Source organism: Peromyscus eremicus, chromosome 6 (assembly GCF_949786415.1).
Source record: "Peromyscus eremicus chromosome 6, PerEre_H2_v1, whole genome shotgun sequence".
Lineage (NCBI taxonomy): Eukaryota > Metazoa > Chordata > Mammalia > Rodentia > Cricetidae > Peromyscus > Peromyscus eremicus.
Window position 1 is genome coordinate 101,075,255 of NC_081421.1, and position 5,656 is coordinate 101,080,910.

The window sequence follows — 5,656 nt, forward strand, 5'->3', positions numbered from 1 at the left end:
TGTTGTTGTTGGTTTTTTTTTTTTTTTTTTTTTTTAGTTTGTTTTTTTCAGTGTTAATACCACTCAGCTACACCTTCGACCAACAAATTTTATTTACAGGAAGTTTGACTAGATGAGCTCTTCAGGCAGGAATGATGTTTTGACTACAGTAAAGGCAGAGATAGTTCGGTGACATTGGAATCACACAAGACTGTTCACGCCACAGATCTGCCACCTACTGTATTAGACCTTGGGTGATTTATTCTTTTCTTTGTGTCTTGTTGTCCATCTGTATTTTGTGATTTTTTTCCCCCCTGGGGAGACATGAACAAGCATCTGTTAACCCCAGATAGGGCACCAACTGAAGACCAAAGAAATCATTCCACCCAAGTCTAGCTTGGTGAACCAATGACTATATTGGGGTTCCTTACAGGAACATGGGGGAGCAGTTACTTAAGGCAGCTGGAACAGCAAGAGGCTCACCAAACATGGGCGACAACTCACAGAACGTGCATCTCTGGGGCTCCCCATCCAATCTGTAGGCAATTCCAGGAAAGACAGTCTCCTCTCACAGCCACTGTTTACCACCAGCACTCCCTAGGAGAAGGACCTAGTGAATCCTGTACCTTTCTGAGCTTCCTGCGTCTGGTGAGTCTCTTCAGTCTCCTGCCCTTTATGAACCTCTCTCCTTCCTCGGGGTGGAGGAAAAGCCACAAGGCATCCCACAAGAAACGGTGTGAGGAGGAAACCCTGTGTTTATGTTGAAAGCCTGGTATGGTCTCTGCCACAGGGCAATGACACCTCCCAGCTCTTGTCCCATTCCTCGGCTTCTTTAAGTACTAAATCGTTTTCCTCCAATTTGTCTTTGCCCTTCATGTCACAAGCTCCCCTTGACCCTTTCTGGAAACCCCTCCACAGCCCCCACACTGTCACAGCCACGTGACTGATTTCAGGTCAGCAACAGGAGTCTCTTCAGTTCCTTGTTCTCAGCCTCCTGGCCAGCCACGTCCTTCCGGTTGCTTCTTTTACTTTGCTCTTTCTCGGACGTTTGGCATCTTGACTCAGTGTCCAGTTCTACTCACAGTCCAAGGACTCATGAGTGCATGTGTCCAGCCTTGACATGTCCCAGAAGAGCAGACTGAATGTGCCACTAAGTAGCAGGCATTCACAAGTCATGCTCTCCTCCCCCTCCTGCTTCTGCACGTGACATCACCATCCTCTCAGGCCTCAGCAAGAGCTCCATCTCCATCACCCTGTCCTGCTTTAATCTTGGAACAGCATTTATCATTCTCTCAACACTGTTTTTATTGGTTTACTACCTCTTTTCCAACTGTCACCCCAAGTACACTGTAAGGCAGGTGACAGTCCTTATCTGTCCTCCTCTTGGCTGCAGCTCTTGCTCTTAACTCAGAGATGTTCAGTAAATCAGCATTAACCGACTTTAGGATTTATTTTAAAATCAGTGCTGTCATTGTTGAAGCAGTGAGTGGAGACATCTGTCTCCATCTGGGTTCTTGTCCCATCCTCCTCCAGAAACTGTCTTGGTCAGACAATGAGGAGTACCAAAAGGAGGTGCTTTATTGTCTGTTCTGGGTTAACAACGTGAAACAATTTGCCATAAACTCACAGTAGCAACCAGATGCTAGTGAAGAGCTGTTACAGCGCCAGGACAATGTGTGGAAGATACCTTCAAGGCTACCTGTGTGTGGAAGTGTAAAATGGTAAAGGCTGCAGGCTCAGAACCCCCTTCTGCAGTGACCTGAAACCCTGCAAAACAAACAAAAGCCCAGAACGGACTACAGTCAGGTTCTCTCTGCAGGGCAATGACACAGCTCTACGAGGAGGCTGCATACAGGAAAAGACCAAGTAGAGGAGGAATGGGAGGGTCTGACCGCAGGGTTTTATTTGTTCGGAGGTCTCTCTCAGGATCCTGAATCATGATAATGTGATCGGCTTAATGCAAACATAGATCCAATGCCTCCATCAGATTGGCCTGCACACAGGTCAGTGGGCCATTTTCTTGATTAATCATTAATGTGGGAGGGCCAAGGAAACTGGGGGTGGGGGCGGGTGTCACTCCTGGTGAGACTGAGACATTTAAGAACAAAAACTGAGCAAGTTAGGAGGGGCATGCCAGTAAGCAGTGTTCCTCCATGGTCTCTGCTTCGGTTCCCACCTCCAGGCTCCTGCCCTGACTTCTTGCCCTTACTTCCCTCAGTGATGAACTGTTACCCAGAACTGTAAGAGAACGTAAGCTCTTTCACCTGCAAGTTCCCTCTGATCATGATCTTTATCACAGCAACAGAAACGAAACCAAACAGGTGCTACTGTCTCTTCATATATTCTTGCTTTTATAAAGAACTTAAGTTGAAAGTAAGGATGACAGGAAAGCCCTCACCTCTCTCAGGGAAGAGACCCCAGGCCATCCTGAAGACAAAGAGTTGACTCAGAACAACTGCGGCTGCTTATTGGAGAAGAGTTATGAGAACAAAGAGAGCTAAATGTAATTACTAGCCCTTGAGACACAGGCAAGGTAAGTGTGTGTGTGTGTGTGTGTGTGTGTGTGTGTGTGTGTGTGTGTTGGGGTGGTGGTAATAACACCTGCCAACTAACAGCCAGCAGATGGTCAATGTCAATTTTAAAGCTAGAGTCAGGGATGGACAAAGCAGGGCTTCAACCACCCACTACCCGGGTGGGCAGCACATGATACATGATCATCTCTCTGGTTGGGACAGGGGAACATGCAGAGAGCATATGAACCCTCCACTGGCATGGCTCATCATAGCTCAGGGAACTAATAAATCTCATGGCAATCTCAGCACGTGTCCAGTCTCTGTCACAGCCCTTTTAGAACCTTTAGACAACAAAGTTCACTGGCTTTTTCCTCTCTTCAGAACACTTCCCACTCTCGGGAGGGTCTCTCACTTTTCCTCAATTTCTTTCTTTTTCTTTTTTTGTTGTAATTCTTCTTAAGAAAGCATAGCCCACAACTGTCCATATCTTTAATCTTCACTGGCGTGAGACAATAAACTCAAAGCTACTGTTTCAGGTCAATCTGATGACCATGTCTGGTACCCTGGGGTCATATAACTGGGCTATGAAGTCTGTCATAATTGAGATTCTTCCGTCATATGGGACCAACTGGAAAGTAAAATATGAAGTTGGACTTTGCAGGAACAACAGTAAAAACTCAGTGGCGATCAGCCTGAGGTGTCAAAGAGGACTCCCCCAGAGGTGAGCTTAATCTGACCGATGGAACGTAATGGTTATTGTTAGTTGCCAGAATAGTGTTAACTTGCCAGAATCTAGAATAATTTAGGAGATGAGCCTCTGCACATGTTTGTGCAGAATTATCCTCAATACATTAATTGATATGAGAAGACCTATCTCAATAGGTGGCAGGACTATTTCCTAGGCAAGGGATCCTAGGCCATATAAAGTGGGGAAAGTGATTCATTGGTTACTCTCTGCTTTCCAGTGGTGATGGGACCAGCTGCTTCAAGCTCCAGCCTCTTTGTCCTCCTCACTGTGACCAACTGGACCCTAGAACTGAGCCAGGAAAACGAACAAACCTTCTCCCTTAGGTGTTTTCTTTATATTTTATTACTATTACTATTAATTATTATTGCATGTGTGTGCACGTGTATGTACAGGTCAGAGGACATCTTGGGGGACTCTCTTCTCTCCTTCTACCATGGGGTTCTATGGATCAACAGCTTATCAGGCTCATGGAGCAAACACTGCCACCTCCTGAGCTATCTCACTGGTCCTTAAAGTCCCTTCTGCCTGAGTGCTTTCTCACGGCAACAGGAAAGAAAACCAAGGCACAGAAGAGCTTTCCAAGGAGTAGCATGTGCAAAGGCCTTGCAACTTAGGGAGCCAGCCACACACAGGTTGGAGAGTAGCTCAGTGTCCTTGGCACCCAGGGTGCCTCAGAGAAAAGAACAAGCCGGGTGGGGCCTCCAAGAGTTGAAACTACTGAAGAATTCTAGAAAGTCCAAGCAGGAGGCAGGGAGGAAGATGTATAGTGACGGGTGGAGGGTTGAGATAAGACATGGAAGCCAGGAGAATCTTAGACTATTTAAAGGGAAACTGAGGAAGACAGAAGCCAAGGCAAGGGTCGGAGAGACTGACCCTGACGTTAGATAAAACATGGTACCAGGGAAAGGCATTTGAGTTTACAGCAATTATGAGATTTTTCTCTTAATTATGAGGTGATTGGTGTGGCCATGAGTGACAGATAAAATAAAGAAGTGAGGGACTGAAGCGGGTTTAACCAGTTGGGTTACTTTGAATTTGTGATGTCACATGGGAGCTCAGTGAGACTGCACAATGTGCAATAGAGGAGACAAGGGTCCAGGGAATCTGGCAATTGAGAATGTAATCCCTAGAGACATACAGCAAACTGGGTTCTCAGAGGACAGGTTATTGTTAAGGTAAAAGATAGTAGTCCACCAAGATGTAACTGTGTAAAGAAATAGAAAAGAGAGGCTTGACGCCAAGATCCTGGCTCTTGAGAGGCCCATGGTGTTTTTAAGGCAAGTTAAAGGGCAGCCTGGGCTACAAGCCAAGATCCTGTTCCAGAAAAATAAACAAAAAGGGCTTTGGATTTTAACTGAGGGCTGGTCCCACATAATCTTACTGCATTCTGTGCTGTTCTGGAAGACATATTCCTGGACCAGGACATCTCTCTGGTAAAAGAATTAAATGAGCCAAGCCTTGCTTTAAAATTCTGGTGACACAGTTGGTTGGGACCTCAGCGATCAGCCAGTGCAGTAACATCCAATGATCTCTGCTTTCTCTGTGTCCTCTCCCTAATCTGTGGTAATCTTTTCACTACGGTATTTAGAATTTTAAGGAGGGGTGATTGTGAATTTCCCCTTCCTAAAAATTAGACAGAGACACTAGAGAAGTGCTCTAACTCAGCGGTTCTCAATCTGTGGGTCCGACCCTCCAGGTTGCAAGGGTCCGCCCACTGCACACCGGATATCCTGCATATCAGATAACAGTAGTAAATTACAGTGATGAAGTAGCAACGAAATAATTTTATGGCTGGGGGTCACGGCAACATGGAGAACTGCATTAAAGGGTCCCGGCACTAGGAGAGTTGGGCACCACTGCTCTGATTGAGAAAGGGGTCCATCCTCAACGACCCTCAGACGGAGAAGCTACTTACAGTGCTTGGACTGCAGCGGGTCATGAGGTCCCCATGAGGACCCAAGTTCTGTAGAGTGCAGGGGGCCTGCCCTGGCAGTCACGTGATCGAACAAGCCCCTGCACTGAACCCTTGGCCACGCTCAGAAAAGGCCAAGACAGCAGAGCCCCGCAAGTCAGGCTGTGCAACGGGGGGTCATTCTTCACTGGGACGCGATATGACAGCTGAAAAGAAAAAAGCAAAAACTCACTGGTGCTGAACCAAAGCAACGTATCCGTCTAGTGCATGGTCGTTTTCATGACTCCACAGAGGTGGGACGGGAAGAACCGGGAGCGTTCCCGAGACCACGTGGGCGAGGAAGTCGCCGCCTCGCCCTCCGGGCTCCCACGCTCCTGCGCAGGCGCACTCTGCAGGACGCGGCCCCGGGGAGCGGGGAGCGGCGCGCGGCCGCGCAGCCCGCCTTTCCGCGCAGCCGGGGGACCGGGCGCGACCCCGCGGGCACGGAGGAGGCTGGGAGCGGAG